The sequence below is a fragment of the Pleurodeles waltl genome, chromosome 1_2, assembly GCF_031143425.1.
Source record: "Pleurodeles waltl isolate 20211129_DDA chromosome 1_2, aPleWal1.hap1.20221129, whole genome shotgun sequence".
NCBI lineage: Eukaryota > Metazoa > Chordata > Amphibia > Caudata > Salamandridae > Pleurodeles > Pleurodeles waltl.
The window spans coordinates 14,910,702-14,931,608 of record NC_090437.1 but is presented as its reverse complement, the minus strand read 5'-3'; positions in this window follow the sequence as shown (position 1 = coordinate 14,931,608).

Sequence of the window (20,907 nt, the reverse complement as noted above, 5' to 3'; positions counted from 1 at the left end):
CCAAGACTCATTCTCCAAACCCAGAGTGACTCTGAGTGGCTCCTGCTTTCCATCGCCGCTCGCTACTTTCAGTCCACTCAAGCAGCTTTGCCCTGCTTCGCCACTTGCATTTGTGAGCCACCGACAGCAGCCCTCCTTTCCTTTGTCACTCACTATTTTTAGTCAACCCGAGTGGCTTTGCCAAACTTTCCCGCTTGCACCTGTGGACCGCCTGGAGCTGCCCTGCTTTCTTTTGCTGCTCACTACTTTCAGTCAACCCAAGCGACTTTGCCCCATCATGCCGCTCACATCTGTAAAACACCCAGAGCGGCCTTGCTGAACCGTTGTCGTTCAATGCTTCAGTTGGTCCGAGCAGCTCTGCCAAACTTTGCTGCTTACCTCTGTGAAACACCAGGAATGGCCCTGCTGAATCTTGCTCCTGTACAGTTCTCCCACGGACCCCGCCGGCTTCCCTGGTAACCCATCCGCTCCCTGAAAGGAGCGCAACCAGGACAGTACCACAGCCCATAAAAACAATGTGCACCCGTTCAGAGGAGTCCCCGGCACCACCCCTTTGGATCTCTGCATTTGCTCAGCAACCTCGCTTTGTATTTTTGTTTGAGTCTGCAAAGCAAATGCTTCGCTATTTATGAATTGGATCTTTATCATGGTGATTTTAAATTAAGCAGATAAATAAGCTTTATTTTTCTACATCCGTGTGGAATCTGTTTTTGTGGTGTACCTCCTGTGGTTATTATGTGTGTTGCACAAATACTTTACATATTGCCTTATAAATTAGACCTGCCTGCTCTGCGCCAAGCTACCAGACAGTGAGCATGGACTAATTTATGTTGTTCAATTTTATTGCCCTGACTAGGATTGTGGTCCCTACTTTGACAGGGTGCCTACCTCTGCCAACTAGATACCCAATTTCTAATACATCCTTAGTTGCTTGAGGACATGGGCCAATGCATGTTTGCCAGTGCAAAGGATGGTATAACTAAAAAAGCATGCACAGGAGCTTTGAGACCCTGGGGTGCAACCCAAATATGTACAGTTTGTGAATACGGTACAGGTTCACTCAGTATGGCTGGAGTTAGGCTGTCAGCATCTGTGCTAGCACTTTGAGCACCCAGCCCTTGAAGGACACTTTGAGCCCTTGAAGGGCGCCTCGAGACTAAGGCCCTCATTCCGACCCTGGTGGAGGGCAGAGGAAGCACCGCCAACAGGATGGCGGTGCTTCCCGGGCCATTCTGACCGTGGCAGTAAAGCCGCGGTCAGAAAAGGGGAACCGGCGGTTTCCCGCCGGTTTTCCCCTGGCCCAGGGAATCCTCCATAGGGGTTCCGACCCCCTTCCCGCCAGCCTGTTCCGAGAGGCTGGCGGGAACGGGTGTCGTGGGGCCCCCTAACAGGGCCCCACAAAGATTTTCAGTGTCTGCTTTGCAGACACTGAAAATCGCGACGGGTGCCACTGCACCCGTCGCACCCCTGCAAATCCGCCGGCTCCATTCGGAGCCCGCTTCCTCTTTTCAGGGGCTTTCCCGCTGGGCCGGCGGGCGATCTTTTGGAGATCGCCCGCCGGCCCAGCGGGAAAGTTGTAATGACCCCCGCGGTCATTTGACCGTGGTGCGGTCTTTTGGAGGTTTCCGCCCGGCGGGCGGCGGGTCGGAATGACCCCCTAAGTGCAGTCTGGGATAGAATCCACACATCAGGGCCTTCAGGGTTCCAGACAAGAGGAGGGATTTTTTATTTATGTTTATTTTGTTTTTGATATAGTGCATAGTAACCATGACATTCAATGTCCGAGCACATTATAACATAAATATGTACACATAATATCATATTAACCTTATACACAGTACACCATCCGATTAAGTTACATTTCAAGATAAAGCTATACATGAGATAAAAGCAGAAATTCGAGATTCAGTGAAATAAATCATACAGGAAACGTGAACAGTTTCAGATCTGAGGACATGCCTAACCTAAGTCTCCACATAGAAGAGCAGCCAAATACAAGTTGATGTTCAGGGCCAGCCGTAAGGCTTGTGGTACCCTATGCTAAAATGCTCAAGTGTACCTTTTCACACCACCTTTCTTGCTAGGTGTGTGCACACTCATGCAGACAGCCTACACACAAATATGCATATCTAGTGCCATTTTCACCTGTTTCTAACTCTTGTGTTTCTCTTTTACATTTAAAGAAAAGCACAAACTCCAAAGATACAGAGAGTTACACATGTCCGGAACGTGATGCACGTCCTGCATTCTGAGCACCTGTAGATCATAGAACCAGCAGTTGTATGTAAAAAAAACATATTAAAGGAAGCTCATGAAAGCTATGGGGACTGAAAGCTCCAAAGTACTTTAAAAGAAGCACTCTCAATATAGGGGCACCAAAGCTATATAAGTGAAGGACAATCTCAACATCAAAATCTATCCAGAGAATTTGACATCAATTCCAACTTGTTTACTGTACATTAACTTCATATTGAATAGTCTCCCATTTAAATAATTTTAGCTCAAGATAGAAGACAAGAGGTAGTGTATCTAAATTAAACAAATACATCTGTTGTGCAGATATTACTACAAAGATCACACACACTTTTGGTTGTTCTGCTACCTTTTACAAGGACCCCTACACAAGTCAGAGATTTGGATTGCATTCAGATGAAGAAGCAATTGGGGTTTGGGGGGAGATGGGCTTGTCCAGTCTCCTCCCGGCTAGTTGGGCGTAGTGATGCGTTCCGGCAAAGTTCCAGAGTTCTGATTGGGTGATTGGGAATTAGTGGTTGGGCTGAGTAGATTTTTTTTTATGGGCAATGAGCATGTGGATGGCCTCTTTGGCCATGGTCACACCCAGATGAAGGGCGTGGTTAGTTGCTGTCATCTAGTGGCAGGTAGGCCATAGTAGTTTTGTGGTATATTATTGCCTTTGAATTGTGCTTCTTGGTTAGCTGGATAGTATGCCTTTGGTTAATAGAGTGGTGCAGGCTTTAAAAGTATTGCAGGAGGAGGGTAGACAGAATTTGCTGCAGGGGGAGGTGTTCATCAGCAGGCGCATGCAAAGTCAAAGAGTCGTCACAGGTCTTGAGGACCTGTGAAGTGCTGACAACGGATTGGACATTACAGGGAGCATTAGAGGAAAGACATTATGGATCACCCCCCAAGATAGCGGTGCCCATCGTTTATGATGATCCGGTCATAGTAATTGATTTGAATGAGGAGGAAGGAATGTGACAACATTTGGAGGTGGTGCAAAGTATTGCACACCCCCTACAGGATGACCTGCATTGCAAGACAGGTGGCTTCAAAGAAGCCTATCGCCTTTGGTATTTGGTATGTAGATCTAGCCTTCCTCAGAGAAAGGTGCCACCCCACCGTCCCAGGCCCCATCTGACACTTGGACAGGTGGGAAAATTAGCTATGAACGAGGTGTGTTGCCTTTCCAGGATGGACACACCCCTAGCGTGACCAGCCCCAGCCTGAAATGCACACAGCCTTATTGTGTGTTTGGTGGAATTAGGAATTCTGGGATAGAGTGATGCCCACTCCCCAAAGGAAGAAGTCATCTAGGGGCTGTAGTGAAACCAAGGGTAGGTAGCCCATTGGCTACTGCTCTTCACTCTCCTTAATACCCTCTAATTTGAGTATTTAGGGGACCTCTGATACCAGATTTTCAGATCTTTGCTGGACACAAAAGGAGTGGACAAAGAAGCCTGGTGACTCGAGAACAGAGAAGCACAACTGACTTGACACCACCCTGCCAGCCTGCCTTCTGGATCCAACCCTTGAAAAGCAACTGACCTTTCCTGCTGATGCAGCACCCAAGAAATGGAGAGGGTTGCCAGTGCTTCTCAAATTGCCAAGAAGAACTCCCCTGGATCAGAGGAGCTGCTTCCCTGCATCTGCATGCAACCCAAGAAAGAACTGTGAAGACCGGGACTGCCAAAAACCTGATGCCAGACATCACCACTGTATCTAAGCTGCCTGAGCCCAAGCTGAAGTGGCCCAAGGTGTCAACGTGGTTCCCTGGCCCTCCTTAGATGAAGCCTACCTTGAGTTTGTCTACTGTGGACTTCCAGATGGCGCTTGTATTCTCTTTCTGCAAGCCTTCTCCATCCAGGAGTATTCCCTGTACCAGAACCTGATTCCAAAAGACACCACTGCACCCGTTCCCCACAGCTCGAACAGAAGTGGGCCAATGGTGTCCCTATGTTCCCAAGCATCTCAAGGGTCGAGTCCCCTTGTGGGTTCCCCCAGATTGGACCCCCATTCCCTGTTTTCTGCCTCTTTCTGACTGGACAGATCTCCATTGAAGTGAATGGGACACCTAATGATGTAACACACCTCTGCACCCAGACACCCCAGAGCCCCCCGAGGTGAACTGTTGGTGTGGCCTTGGACCTTGCCCCATACTCACCTCAAATCCAGAAAAACAGTCCTGTAAATCATTGCTAAGTGCCCGCATTCAGTGTCTGTTTCTTTCCCATGGGATAACATTGGAGAACCCGAGGCTGAAAATCACCTTTGCACCAGGATGACTCAGTGCCTCCCGAAGTGACTTATTGGTACTGCTTTGGACCTTGCCCCATACTTACCTTAACTCCAGAAGAACAGTCCTGGATGTCATTTCTATGTGCCCGAATGCAAAATATCTTTCTTTCCCATAGGAAAACATTAAGGCTCCAGACGCTGAAAAGCACCTCTGTACCCGGACGCCCCAGTGCCTTCCGAAGTGACCTGTTGGTGGACCTTTCCCCATACTTAACTTACTTCCAGAAGATTGGTTCTGTAAATTGCTGCTAAGTACCCATATGCAATATATGTGTTTCCCCATAGTATAACATTACCACTCTAAAAATTGCAGTGTCAACTTTTAAAAACTGTGGAAATTTATAACTCGAAAAGTACTGGTATCAAAACCTATATAGAAGTATGTGGTTTTTTTTATAAATTGGTGTTGGATTTCTTTACTGAGTGTGTGTCTCACTTACTGCCTGTGCATAATGTGCTTAGCACTACCCTCTGATATGCCTAACTGCTTGCCCACACTACCACAAAAGAGAGCATTTGGGGTGTCCTATGTGCCTCTGTATCTCTTTTGGGGTTTGCTTGGACTCTTTACACAGTGTATCTCTTTTTGGTCCACTATATATACACCCAGCTACCTACATCCACCACTATACAGAACTGGGCTTCTGCCTTTTTAATTTCCACAAGTGTGTATTGTGAGCAACATCCGGAGCGATGTGCCGCTCTTTTCAAATATACAAATGTGGTGCAGAGAGGGTTGGTTGGTTTAGATACGATGAAGAATTCCAAGCTAGATTAGCAGTTAATCCTGAGAAAGAGTAGGGGGAGATAGAAAATGAGCTCTGGATGCAATAGCTTCACAATGCTAAGAGTGTGCCGGTGTTTCACACTGCTAGTGGTTTGCCGTTGCAATACATGCCCTTTCAGGGGTGCCCCACCCAATTGAGGGTGAAGGATTTTGGGAGAGGGCAATTTTCCCAAAATGTAAATTTAGACACAACTGCTCACATTGCTGGGAAATGCATCCTTTGGTCCAGTGTTTTGAGGGAGCTCAGAGGGGGGTGGCAAGGAAATCAAGTCAGGGAGATGCAATAGGTGGTGGCAAAAGGGCCCTACTCCTCTTAGGTTTCAAATTCTGAGATACTGGTTACAGTTCTATCCCAAGCAAGAAGATGCTAAGTGTTTGTATTGGGGTTTTCTTGATGGTTTTCATTTGTGTTATCAAGGGCCAAGAGTTCATAGACGGGCAAAGAATTTAAGGTCCTCATTGGAAAATCCAGAAGTTGAGAGGGCCAAGTTCGCTAAGGAGCTTGCTGAAGGGAGGGTTGTTGGGACGTTTAGCTCTTGGCCTATGCCGGATTTGACCATTTCTCCTATGAGTGTTTTCCCAAGAAGGAAGCAAGTCGAAGTTTGATTAATTCATCATTTATCTTGGCCCATGGGTGATTCTGTGAATGATTTTATAGCTCAAGAAGATTCTGTGGTTCATTATGCTTCTGTTGATGAAGTCATTGCTTTGGTGAAGGCTTGTGGTGTTGGAGCAGAAATGGCAAAGTCTGATATTGAGTCTGGCTTTAGGATTTTGCCTGTACATTCGGGGATGTTTCACTGTTGGAATTACAGTTTGATGGTTCTATTTACATAGATAGGATGTTGCTGATGGCTTGCTCAGTATCATGTTCATTGTTTGAGACTTTTAGTTCATTTTTGCAATGGTTTTTCAAGTTCAGGAGTGGGGTGTATCAAAATACGCACTATTTGGATGATTTTCTTTTGTTGGAACATGTGGTTCTGGTGGGTGTTTGCAAGCATTGGAGCTTTTTAAGACATCCATGGAGGAACTGGGTGTTCCATTAGCTTCGGAAAAGACCTGCATTAATTTCTTAGGGGTAGTGTTGGATTCCCAGCTGATGGAGGTGTGTTTACCTGTGGGAAAAGTACAGAGGATGATTTCTTTGTTGGAGGAGGCTATGACTAAGACCAAGTTGGAGAGTGGAGTTGAGACAGGTTCAATGTCTTTTGGGTCATTTGAACTTTGCTTGTCAAGTAGTGAGGGTCAGAGGCGGCTTGGGTTTGCAGTCAAAGGTGCAGTGTTGCCCCCTAACAGGATAAGATTATGTGCCAGCATTCATGTGGATTTCATGATGTGGATTTCCTTTCCCAAAGATTTCAACAATGTGACTATGCGGAGCTCTGATGAGGACTGGTTGTGGCAAATGCAGGTTTTTTTCGGATGCGTCCAGAACGCACAGTTTTGGCATTTTTTGGGATGGCCACTGGGTGGCAGAAGATTGGCCGTCAGCATGAAATGCCACAAAGCACAGTACTGCTTTTTTGGAATTGTTCCAGTTGGTGGTTGCCCTAGTGTTTTTGGGTAGGAAGCTGGCTAACAGGCGTGTGATATTCCACGTGGACAATCAAACTGTGGTCAATTTGGTGAATTCCCAGAAAGCACTGGATGAGAGAGTTTTGAAACTATTGAGGATTTTTCTCTTGCGATGCTTGAAGTTTAATATTATGTTCAAGGCCAGATAAGTCTCGAAGGTAAATATTGATATTGCTGATGCGCTATCTCATTCACAGTGGCAGAGATTCCGTGGGCTTGCACTGGAAGTAGTCGCAATGAAGACAGTAATTCTGTGAGATCTGTGGTCGCTGGGAGAATGAAGATGTTGTGCTTGATTCAGCAATCCCTAGCAGTGTCAACTTGCAGGAGTTATGCTCAGCCCTGGTTTAATTTTGTTAAATTGGGTGCATCTGGGACGATGGATGGCCCATTGGCTTTGTTGCACAGAATTGAGGATGCAGTATATTTTATAATGATGCACATTGATGCAGGATTATCTCAGGTAAGATGTCAGGGATATCTTTTTACGGTAAGTACTTTTGGGACTACGATCCTATGGAGGGAGATATTTGTAAAAGGATTGTCGCGGGTTGGGCAAGGGCAGGTTGGGCAAGGGCTAAAGGGATGGAGGGCCAAGGTTAACAAAGCAAGGTGGAGAGCATGGCAGAGGGGTACAGGATTTTGGATACAAGGTTGGGATGGGAAGGGTCCTCTCTCTGGAGTAAGAAGCCTTAGAGGGGAGTGGTTGAGTGTTAGGCGATTTTAATGTATCAGTGAGATTGGTTAGTTTTGTAAGCCATTTTTACCAGGGTTGTTTATTTAATTTTCAGACCTCTTCTACTAAGGTGGCCTTTTATCCTTTTTATGGTGTAAGTGTTGTTGTTTGTGCACTGTCTCACCTGATGATGTTATGTTCTCTGACAAACCCTTTAGGTACAGGAGCCACGCAGGCCTGGGAAACAGACTATCTTGATCCTGGACAAGGTGTGTTGATTTTGCTCATTCAATGCTAGTCATTCATTGGTTTCGAAGGTGAAGTGAGGGTGCTGAAATGCTCTGGTTCTGAAGACGATGCTCCAGGTTTCTCCCCGCAATGAAGAGATACATCGATCTTTCTTCATGAGTGCCTGCCGATGCAGTGGTTCTGACGCAGTGTCAATGCATGGTTCCAAAGCCAATGTACTGGGTTTCTCCATACAGTGAAGGGATGCACCCATCTTCCTTCAGCAGCGACGGTGATGAGATGGTTCCGATGCGATGATGATGCGACGATAAAGGGTTGGTTCCAAATTTGATGTGCCGGCTCTGCTCCTGCAACAGCGTTGATGCGTTGGTTGCAACTTCCAGCAGGCAAAAGATGCGTCAATTCCACTGATGTAATTATCTGGGTCCACCTCCAGTGAACCAGGCACAGAGCAGAGGTAGAGACTTTGCTATCCATGAGTTTCTGGCAACAGGAGGCAAGCTAACAAGCACTTGGAGATAACTTGGGATGCAAGATGGAGTCCAGATCTCCCTTAGCAAGGTCAGAGAGCAGTACAGCTGAAAATCAGCCCTTCAAAGTCATCAGTCCAGCAGAGTGACTGTGATGCAGCACTTCAGTTCTTCTGACAGAATCCAGTTATAGGTTATATTTGGTGGGGTCAGAGACCCAGTACTTATACCCAAATGTGCCTTTAAAGTGGGAGTGAATTCAAAGAAGGGTCTTTGAAGTGCACAAGTACCCTTTCTTCTTCAGCCCTGGCTCGAGACAATCTGTAGGCAATAATCAGCCCTTTGTGTGGAGACAGGCAATGCCTATTCAGGTGTCATCCCTTCCCACCCTTCCTGCAAAGGTAGAGCCATCAGAATGCAGATGAATGCAGATAGGCACCCAGACACACCTAACCTTCCTGTGCCTGTGGCTGTCTAGAGGGAATGCAGAAAGTAAAGCTGTCACCCACCCCAGACCTGTATTGGAGACAGGCTGAAGGCACACAGAGCTGGAAGAGCAGAGAAATGCCTACTTTCTAAAAGTGTGATTTCTAAAATAGTAATGGTGATTTCGACTTTACCAGTAAAGGGGATTTATCCTTATCATTCAACTTTACCAGTAAAGAGGATTTACCATTACCATTTCAAAGATATGAAACATCACACAGCTACTCCTTTCTAATCGGGAATTACAGCTTAAAAATATATTAAGGAATTCTCATTGGTAACCAATGAGGGGAGTAGGCCTCACAGTAGTGAAAAATGACTTTGGGAGTTTTTCATTACCAAGACATATAAAACTTAAAAGTATGTGTCCTAGCTTTTAGTTACACAGCACCCTTTCAAATGGGCTACCCAGTGCCCGCTTAATGGGTGATATGTACTAAAAACAGAGTTTCAGACTTGGTAAGGGGTTTAAAATTCCGAGTTGAACTGAACACATAGGATCTGCGTGTCAGCGAGACCGGATCCTCGGGGTTTGCGTCTGTTCCCAATCTGTCCACCTCTTGGCAGCTCCAAACTCTACTAGCTATCATGGCACAGAGTTAAAGAATGGCCAAGCGGGGGATGGGGTTTAGGTTGGGAACAGCGGGGAAGGAGACCTATGGAAGCAAGAGTTAAGAACACAATAGCAAGATCATTCACATTAATCTTCATGAACTTTGTTTTAATTCTTTATGGCCTAATAACATGAGAGATCAAGAACTTTGCAATAACGTGACCTTTTTATAATCATATAATCTGAACATTGAACTCTCTCAAGTTAATCCTTAGAATAGCAATTACATCACAAGAGTCAATGAGTACATTCGTTCCCATAGAATTAACTGCTATAGTATTCATGAATGATACTGTAGAATAGGCAAACTGACTAAACTTGTTTTGTCTAGAAAGATCACACTCTGTTTGATCTAAGTTTCAAGATTCAATTGCCCAGAAATTATTGCGCACCTTGTTATCAGACTGCGCATCAATACTCAAGTACCTGGAATGATCGCGCGCTCTGCCGATCCGAACTGCAAGGGTTAATTGCCAAGAAGGAATTGCGCACACTGTTGCTGATTCAACCATCAAGATTCAAATGCCTTGAAATGATCGCGCACTCTGCCGATCCGAGCTACAAGGGTTAATTGCCAAGAATGAATTGCGCACACTGTTGCCGATTCAACCATCAAGATTCAAATGCCTTGAAATGATCGCACACTCTGCCGATCCGAACTGCAAGGGTTAATTGCCAAGAATGAATCGCGCACACTGCTGCCAATTCAACCATCAAAATTCAAATGCCTCGAAATGATCGCACACTCTGCCAATCTGAACTGCAAAGGTTAATTTGCCAAGAATGAATCGCGCTCACTGTTGCCGATTCAACCATCAAGATTCCAATGCCTCAAAATGATCGTACACTCCGATCTGAACTGCAAGGATTAAGGGTCAGATGTAGGTAGGTAAAAAATAGCGACTCGCAAATTGCGAGTATTTGCGACTCGCAAATTGCGACTTCCTATTTGCAAGTCGCAAAATGGGGTCGCAAATTTTGCAAGTCGGTAACGGCTCGCAACGCCTTTTGCGAGTCGGAAATGGGATTTTTGCATCCCATTTCCGATTTTGCGGGGTCGCAAATAGCGAATCGGGCCATTTGCGACTCGCAAACGTTTCCTACATCTGGCCCTAAGTGCCAAGAGTAAATCACACACACTGTAAATCACAAAGCCACATTCAACAAAACATTAGTCCCCAGTGCAGCTCTACTTTTATTGCACCCGTTAGCGCCCCCTAACTCCACCAGGTGTGCGCCGCCATATCTGGTGGTAGCTAGGGGACTAGCGACAAAATGTTTGATGCTAGTTCAAAGCTTTGCAGGATTAGGGTAAAACATTTGGGGGCAGATTTAGGAGCCCCCCCCCCAGCACCTCCTCAAATTTACAAAGTGGCACAATGCATGCGCTGCTCCACTTTGTAACCCTTTGCACTACATTATGCCTGCACCAGGCATAATGTATACAAATGGGGCTTTCTCTGAAAACATTATGACCATAGTTCCCTAGCTACCTCCATGGTGCGCCACATCTTAGATACGGCATGCACATGGTGATGTTAGGGGGGCCCTGAGGGGTGCATGAAAACTGGTGCTGCACTGGGTGCAGCTCCACTTTTCTTAAATCTGGCCCTTTGGGGCTAATCCTGCAAAGTCCATTGAGGCCCACAGCAACACAGCAGCACACATAGATAGAGGAAAAAACGAGGAGAAAGAAAGATATTTCTACATGTCATGTCTCTCCTGGGGAGACAGAAAGTTTTGGCACATTCCCAGGTTTACAAGCTCTTGTAAATCTGAGGATGCGTCAAAATCCATGAGTGTTGCATGGTAGCACCCAAAGCAATGCCCATGGAACGACTCCCTTGTGTAAAGCAAGGTAATGCAGCAATGTGCACTGGCTTGCCTTAATCCATATCTATGAGACCATCCAAAGACACGCAAAGTGGCTTTGTGTGTCCTCATGGATATGAGTCCAAGGTTTACGCCACTGTTGGATCACAAAAAGTGATGCAACTGCAGCACATGGGGCTCATAAATATACCCCTATATGTTTCTGTTTAGCCTTTAATTCTCAGCGCTCACTTTTTTAAGGCTGCATAGGGACCTCCTTGTCAGCCACTTCTGTGAGTCACAGATGCACTTTTATTTTGTTAATAAACATTTAAGGCTTCAATTGGCCTGAGCATGTTTCTTTTATACTACCTTGTGCATTTTTGCTAGGAAGACCCTGTGGTAGTCTGAAAGTGAAAAGCGGAGCTGGTTTGACTCGTCATGACAACCCCACATGTCAAAGTAAGAAGTAGGATTCTTTGTAGTTCTTCGGTGGAGAACAACTCTCTGTTGGACTCCCCAAGCAGGACGCAGAGCACCAGCATAATTCTTAATGTCTGAAATATAAAGTTGTTTTAAGGAAAATCCCATGAAGTGTTAGACACATCATATCAGCTTTTTTACCTGTTTTGGTGTTACACTTACTTTCTCTTTAACTTTGTCCACTACATTTATTTCATTTTTCTCTTCCATGAGGCTGTGAACTTTGTTCCAGGAGCGGCCGCCACAAATCTCAAAGGGGGTGAGGGGCAGGGTAAGAGTACGGTGGTGCCGTGGAGGGTGTAAATAAAAATAAAAGTAAACTCACTTGTCCCAATGCTTCCGGCTGCCTTGCGCTCCTCTTCTGTTGGTGGCCCAGCAGTCCCCGGGACTCCAGCAAAGACCCCCCACTCAATCCTGGAGCCAGGATTGATCTGGGCAGCTTGGTCTGCCACTTAGACACTGCTTTGGATTCCGGGCAGTTTCTCCAACCTAAGTGGAGAAACCTCAGTGCGCATGTCACATTGGCTGGCCTAATAACCGGCCAAACTAACATGCACACTTAAGTGCACTCCACTCCTACTCTCCACTCCTCCCTTCTCTCTCCTCCCTCCTCCCTCATCCCTCCCATGGCCCAGCCCCACTCCTCCCTTCACACACTGGCTCAGCTGGGCCAGCAACTGAAAAATAAAACAAAATATTGTTGGTTGTTAGTTCTTAGCCGGTGGGGCGATGCTTCTCTACCATTGCAAAGGAGCCACTGCTGCTTTGTTCTAGGGTTTCTACATTTAAGAGCTAAGAAAAGAGAAATTCCCTTGATGCTATTAGGCACTGTATGATATCTTTCAGGTAGTTTCTTTCAGAGCTAAGTTAGCTGGCACCCCTGTTACTTTCACTCTTTGCAAACACTCCTTCACTATTTTGTTCATTCTCTCAACCAACCTCTTAGCACATGGGCAATATAAGGCAGTTCTGTTGTTTTGGATATGAAGTTCATCTGGGAACTCCTTCATTAGGTCAGAGGTAAATTGTACCCCATTGCCTCTAATCAGGATTTCCAGCACCCCTTCATCATAGAAAATAACTCTAAGGAAATAAATTAAGGTTGTTGTGTTAATTTGTTGCACACATCTCACTGTGACACAAGATGAGTGATAATCCACTAACACAAGGATACAACTCTCTCTTAACATCTTAACATTCACAGGAGCTATAATATCTAGAGTCCATTTTGCCCACAGTGTGTCTGGGGCCTCTACAGGTGGCAAAGGAGGTTTCCTAAGTTGACGAGTTTTGTCACCGGATCCATTCCCAGCCACTAGTATTCAGAACAGACCTTCTTTTTTGGCAAGCCTATGCTCAACTCAAATGTGACCTCACAAAATTTGGACAACGCAGCAGAAACATTATTGCAACATTCACGCCACCCTTCTTTTTGTTCGACAAGCATTTTGATTTCCTTATCCTTTTGTATGCACTCCTGCCACTTGGTCTCAGTATGCTAATACGTTTTAGCATTACCTCATTTTCTGTCCCTTCACTGTAGCTATGGGATAGTCTAAAGGTACACAAGAAAGGAAATCTGTCACCACGTTCTGTATTCCTGGTATGTAATGTACTCTGAAATTGTGCCCCTCCAAACCTAAAATCCAATGGGATATACTGACTGTAGTCCTTTCTTACCCTTTAGTGGTAACAAGCATCGACAAGAGACTTGTGGTCAGTCCAGATTATGAATGGTATGCCCCTGAGATAAAATGTAAAATGTCTCACTGCCATTTAACATACCAGGGCCTCTTTTTCTACCACTGAGTGGTGTTTCTCTGACCCTTTTAGGGCCCGAGATGCAAATGTCACAATCTGTTCTTTTCCCTCCACTTTATGTGTGAGACTAGCCCCTAATCCCTTCTTACTAGAGTCTGTTTACTAGGGTCAAATCTTCCTAGTGATGGAGATTTCGTTATTGCTTTCTTAACTGACTCAAATGCAGATTGACAGATTTTATCTCACACATATGGTGATTTTTTTAGTAAATTGCCTGGTGGTTCAACCATACTTGCATATTTTTGAACACACTTTCAGTAGTACTTAGAGAGTCCCAAAATGCTTCAGTTCTTCTGCATCAGCAGCCACCATTCCCTCAATGGCCTCCACTAGATTTGTCATGAGGCCTGTGCATGGACTCATTATATTATAGCTATGCATCACTTTTTAGCACTTTAGAAATCATGATGTCTTTGCCTTCCATTGTTGTACATAGCACCTTTTTTCTTTTATGCCATCCTTTCAGAACACACTGTAATTTAACTTGCTGTACAGCCACTTTCCTGGGATTCTGTCTGTACATTCTCCGACTGCTCAGTGGGCACAAGAAGTGGCAGGTATTGTTTTCTGTTTATCGAGCAATCATTCTCAGGCTTCTATAGACATAACACAGTCGTTTTTCACTGTATCAAGTTAACGTTGCAAATTAGGTCCCGTAGTGTTTATTTTAGAGAGGAGGATTCTAGCAGAGCTGACACATCTGGGGAACAGATGCCTTCCGGGGCATGCAGCCTGTGTAAACTGGGTTTACATTTTCCTATGAGGACCACTGGACTAGGCAAAAAGAGTTATGGGATTCTCCACTCACAGAGATCATAAATATTAATACAGGGTAGGCTCAGACCTCCAGATTTGCATTATGGTGGCACTATTTGTGCATACAAATACAGGGTAGCCTCAGACCTCCAGATTTGCATTATGGTGGCACTATTTGTGTTATACAGTTTTCTAACTACTATTCTGTTTGTTATAATTATTGGCAGTATTGTAATCACATCTACTTTGCTTCATAACAGACTTTGGCCCTCATTACAACCCTGCCGGTCGGTGATAAAGCTGCGGTAACAGGCTGGCGGTAAGAAATATAAAATTATGACCACGGCGGAAACCGCTCAGACAGACAACCACTTTAACACACTGACTGCCAGGGCGAAATCAACAGGCACCACAGTGGTAACCGCAAGTAGCCAGGCGGAAGACAAAGTACCGCCCACAGTAATATGACCCACCTATCTGCCACCTTTTCTGGGGCGGTACCAATGACATCAAAAGCCTGGTGGAAACACTGCACAGAAGGGAAACAACTCACCTCTGGACACTCAAGGAAGAACCACGCCACCATGGAGCCCGAGTTACATGTCTTCCTCATGCTCTTCTACCTTCTCCTCCACAATGAACACCAATGCCGGTGAAGATGACGAAGGTGAGTACTGCCACCTAGCACATAGGGGAGGAGGGAGGAAAAAGAGAGTGACACACACAATCAACACGCAACACCTCCACCCCCAACACCACACACACACAACCAGATGCAATAACATTACATATTCACCCCGTACCTCTTAGGAATAGAGCAAGGACAACCAAAATAGAGTAAAAAGAGTGTAATAAGATAAATATATTAGTAATACATGCATCCAAATCAAAAAGTAGATACCTTTTTACAACGCAAGGGACACTGCCCAGTCCTCAATGTCCGTGGGCTACAGGGCCACATCACAAAGTCCAAGGCCCAACCTCACTCCTGCAACAACACGGAGAAAACACTGCAGGGGCATCAGGTCGAAAATAGACAGGCACCTCAGGGGGACGGGTCCTGGAGGGGGCAACATGCCCATCACTCTGTCCTAGGGAGTGTAAGGCCACAGTCTCTCAAGTGGGTGACTTGCCCACTGCTTGGTCCTGGGGAGTGCAAGGCCACCGTCTCTCAAGTGGGTAATTTGCCCACTGCTTTGTCCTGGGGAGTGCAAGGCCACAGTCTCTCAAGTGGGTGATTTGCCCACTGCTTGGTTCTGGGGAATACAAGGCCACAGTCTCTCAAGTGGGTGATTTGTCCACTTCTTTGTCTTGGGGAGTGCAAGGTCACAGCCTCTATAGTGGATGGATTCTCCACTGGTTCTGGAGGGGGCATTGTGCCCAGTTATCTTCATCCTGGGGAGGATGCAGTGAGTGGATGGCTTCTTCCACTGGTTCTGGAGGGGGCATTGCGCCCAGTTATCTTCATCCTTGGGAGGATGAGGTGAGTGTATGGCTTCTTCCACTGGTTCTGGAGGGGGCATTGTGCCTAGTGTGTTTCATCCTGGGAAGGATGCAGTGAGTGGACGGCTTCTCCACTGGTTCTGGAGGGGGCATTGTGCCCAGTGTGTTTCATTCTGGGAAGGATGCAGGGAGTGGATGGCTTCTCCACTGGTTCTAGAGGGGGCATTGTGCCTTGTGATGCAGATCTTAGGGAGTGCAAGGTCACAGTCTCTCACCTGGGTGTCAGACCCACGGGATTTGCAGGGGCCAGGCAGCACAAGAGCCCATGGAGGCAGGACTACACACTGTCCGCCGGCGTTGACGGCTGCTCAGTGGTGGCAGTGGAGGTGCTGGTGTCGGTGCTGGCATTGGTGGGAGGCTCCAGCCCTTCCCCAGCAGCCTCGGACGGCTGCCCACTCAGGCTGCTGCTGCTGGCAGTGGTGCTGGTGCTGGCAGTGGTGGGGGGAGGCTCCAGCCCTTCCCCTGCAGTATCTGATGGCTGCCAACTCGAGCTGCTGCTGCGGGCAATGGTGCTGGTGGCGGTGCTGGTGGCAGTGCTGGCAGTGGTGGGGGAAGCTCCAGCCCTTCCCCTGCAGCCTCGGACAGCTGCCCACTGGGGCTGCTGCTGCTGGCAGTGGTGCTGGTGGTGGTGCTGGCAGTGGTGGGCAGAGGCTCCAGCCCTTCCCCTGCAGCCTCGGATGGCTGCCCACTCGGGCAGCTGCTGCTGGCAGTGGTGCTGGTGGCAGTGCTGGTGGTGGTTCTGGCAGTGGTGGGGGGAGGGCTCCAGCCCATCCCCTGCAGCCTCGGATGGCTGAACCACCATGGTTGGTGGTGGGGGCTCCGACTGCGTCCCAGCACCATGCCTCTTGTCCTTTTTGCCTGCTGGTACAGGCCCCATGCCCTTCCTGCCAGCAGCTTGGGATGGCTCCTTGCTCCTCTTGGCAGCAGCTGGGGACTGCTCCTTGCCCTTCCCATTACCAGCTGGGGGTGCCTCCTTGCCCTTCCTTGCAGCACTTGGTGCAGGCACCCTATCAGTGTGGCTGCCTGGTGCCCGGGATCCTCTCCCACCTGGTGTAGCTGTGGACACTACTGTGCCCCTAGACTGGGTGGCTAAGTTGCTTGCCTGGGTTCTGACCACCCTGGCCTGACATGAGGGACGGTGTAGGGGAGGGCTAGGGAAGAGGTCAAAGGTGGAGAGGAAAAGCTTCTTAGGGACATTGGGGCGGGAAAAGTGAGATGGGCTGGGAGTGGAGGTAAAGGGAGTGGATGTAGGAGGTATCTGTCTGCTGTGTTTCGGTGCAGGTGCATGGGCTGGATACTGTTGTGAGGTGGATGGCTGTTGGGTGTCTGAGTGTTTGTATTTGTGTACTTTGGGAGGAGGGGGCACAGGCACAGTGTGAGAGGACACAGGGGACGTGTGCATGGATGTGAGGGTGGTGACTGCCAGTGAGGGGCGTGTGCTGATAGGTGTGCTGGTGAGATGGGTAGTGGATGAGGATGTAGTGCATGCAGGTGTGAGTGTAGACACAACTGTGAGGGAGGTGGAAAATGAGGAGGAGAGGCCCACAGTGGAGGCAGGGATATTGGTATGTCTGCATCTGGATGGTGTTTGTGTGAGTGCTTGTGTTTGCCATGTCCACTCATGTGTGTTGTCCTGGGTGCATGCTCGTCTGACTGTGTGCTTGGGATAGGTTGGGGTTGAGGGGAATGGGATTGGGTAGAGGAAGTTGGAGGGGGGATGCTAGAAACAGGGACAATGGCTGCCATCAGAGAGGAGGCCAGAGCTTGGATTGATCTCTATTGGGCTTCCTTGCCAGTGTGAATGCCCTCCAGTAATGCATTTGTCTATTGCAATTGGGCTGCCAGCCCCTGGATGGCATTCACAATGGTTGACTGCCCAACAGAGATGGATTGCAGGAGGTCAGTAGCCTCCTAACTCAGGGCAGCAGGGCAGCAGGGCAGCAGGGCTAACTGGGGCAGGGCCTAAGGTGCCTGGGACGAAGGAGATGCCCACCCTACTGGTTGAGCGGGCACGGGAAACACACTGAGGGGCTGCTGGGAGGGCGATGGGTGTACGGGGGTGGAGGATGTACCTGTAGCTGGGGTGGGCACAGAGGTGTCCGCCACCACCAGGGAGCTTCCATCGGAGGAGGAATCCATGTCAGTACTGTCCCCTCCTGTCTCTGCCGTGCTGCTCCCCTCGCCCTCTGTCCCACTGGTGCCCTCACCGCCAGTGGATTCAGCCTCCTGGGTCCTGTGGGATGCAGCTCCCTCCATCGTTGGTGCCTTTGCTCCTCTGCCAGATGATGCTAATGCACATAAGGACAGGGTGACAAAACAAAAATGGGGGTGCGAGACAAAGGATGCACTTGGTCAATGTCGCAAACAACACCAATGCTGGCGTACACAACACACACACATACACACAGGGAACAGCCCTATGCACTATGCAATGCACTACCAGTCACAATGCTAGTCACCAGCCCATGGTTAGGGACACCTAACTCCACTTGCAGCATACCTGAGACCCATAGACCCCTGCCCAGTAGTGGATGCCTACTAGCTTGATTGGAGGTATTTTACATCAGAACCCTGCCCAACATGGGACCTACGCTGCAATGTCAGGCCTGGCATAGGGGCACCCACAGGCGCACATCCCCCACCCGGATACCACCCCACCATGCGCAAGTTATTTATTGGGGCACTGTACTCTCCCCCTTGTGGTTTCTGTGATGCCCCCAAGCGCCCATCCAGCTCCGGATAGGCCACCGCCAGTATGCGGACCATCAGGGGGGTCAGGGTTCGACGGGCACCCCTTCCTCATTGGAGGCCATCCCCAGCTGGGCCTCCGCCGTCTTCCGTGCCCAGCGCCTCAGGTCCTCCTACCGTTTGCGACTGTGGGTGCTCCGCCTGCCATAGACCCATAGGCATGCCATATACCCTTTTTCTGATGGGCGCTGACCTGCAGGGAAATGGACACAGGGAAAGATATTAGTCCGACCATCCTGCCTGTTACACTCATGGCCCACCATGCTCCTTCCCATCCCCAGTAGCACAGACATGCCCACCATACATGCAGCACGCTGCCCAGGGCCCATCCACCAACCCCTCCCTACATGAGGCCTTCTCACACAGCACTCCATGCATTCACGCCCCATGCATCTTACTCACTGTGCACTCACCTGTTGGTCTGGAGCCCCATACAGCATTCGGTACTGGGGTAGGACCCCATCCACCAGTCTCTCTAACTCCGCCGAGGTGAAGGCAGGGCCCTTTCCCCAGTGACACGAGCCATGGTCAAACACAGGTCACAGCAGCACTTGCTTGCAGTGTAGGTCCTCTCCTGTTGAAGATCAGGTAGCAAGTGAGTGAACAGATAGAAAATGGCATTCACGTCTGCGGCGGTGCATACTGTCGCCACCGGCGTACATCACCATTGGCCACTGTAACCCATAGGCCCCAATGTTAACCAATGAGGAGTTGCACAGCGGTTTTCGACCGCCTTCTTCAACAGCACACAACGTCAGCGGAATTACCTCATTTCCACCTGTCCCTCCAAACAGGACAGGCGGAAGTCATTTCTGGGGGGGATAGGCCATGGCTTCTAACTGCGTCACAGTACACATGCACACCATTTGGACCTCTCCAACAAAATACTGTTACAATCACGACATGCATTGAAGTGTAGTGGTTGGAAATAAGAGATACTAACCAGCCCCATAGATAGCAACCACTGCGGATGAATAGAAGATGGAGACATATCCCTGTGTACAAACCCCTGGTGGACTTGGCAACAATGGAGGACAGGCACATTATCCTCACCTATGGACTGGACAGGGCCACAATCACAGAGCTGTGTGCCCAATTGGAGCCTGACCTGATGTCTGCAATCTGTCACCCCACTGGGATCCACCCTCTTGTTCTCAATAGTACTGACCAGAGTGTTGTCTGCCCTGATTAAACAAATGCGCAGCTACACCGTTTTCCCCCAGGTGGAGGATTTGGCCACAGTGAAAGCTGACTTCTATGCAATGGGACGTATCCCCAACATTATTGGGGCAATTGATGGTACACAAATAGCATTTGTCCCCCCCCCGGCGAAATGAACAGGTGTTCAGAAACTGAAAGAGTTTTCACTCCATGAATGTGCAGATGGTGTGCCTGGCAGACCAGTACATCTCCCACGTCAATGCGAAATATCCTGGGTCTGTGCATGATGCCTTTATCCTGAGGAATAGCAGCATCCCATATGTGATGGCCCAACTCCAGAGGCACCGGGGGTGGCTAATAGGTGAGCCCTGGTTCCCACTCAGGTTGTGTTGGTGTATGGGTATGGTGTGGGCCCTAAGGGTTGGTGTGTGGCTAACAGTTTTCCCTTGATATTTGCAGGTGACTCTGGTTACCCCAACCTCTCATGGCTACTGACCGCTGTGAGGAATCCCAGGACAAGGGCAGAGGAATGTTACAATGAGGCACTTGGGCGAACAAGAAGAATTATAGAGAGGACCTTCGGCCTCCTGAAGGCCAGGTTTCATTGCCTCCATCTAACAGGTGAATCCCTGTACTACTCACCCAAGAAGGTGTGCCAGATCATCATGGCATGCTGTATGTTGCACAACCTTGCCTTACGTCCCCAGGTGCCTTTTCTGCAGGAGGATGAGGCTGGAGATGGCTGTGTGGCAGCAGTGGACCCTGTGGACAGTGAAGATGAGGAGGCAGAGGATGAGGATGAGGACAACAGAAGTGCAATAATTTGTCAGTACTTCCAATGACACACAGGTAAGAAAGTGTAACTTCACATTAATTGTCATTTTTGTGTTTGACATTATCACTGGCAGGCTGTTTTCCCACTTCTATGGCCACTCATTGTAGCCTTTGGCATCTCCATTTGCAGATATTTGTGCCCCACTATCATTCCTGGTGTGTTGACTGCAGCCACCTACAGGTCATTCCTATGTTTAAATTTCTGTACAGTTGATTTTCAATGTTTAAACCTTGTTGAACTAATACACACTTAAATCTTTTGACATACTCCATACTTGTATTTTTTCAAAGGGTGTTTATTTAAGTGCTAAGAGTTAGAAGGGGATGTGCAATGGGCTGGGGTGATGATGGAGGAAAGTCCAGGGTATAGATCCAGTCTATTTGTATAACAGGT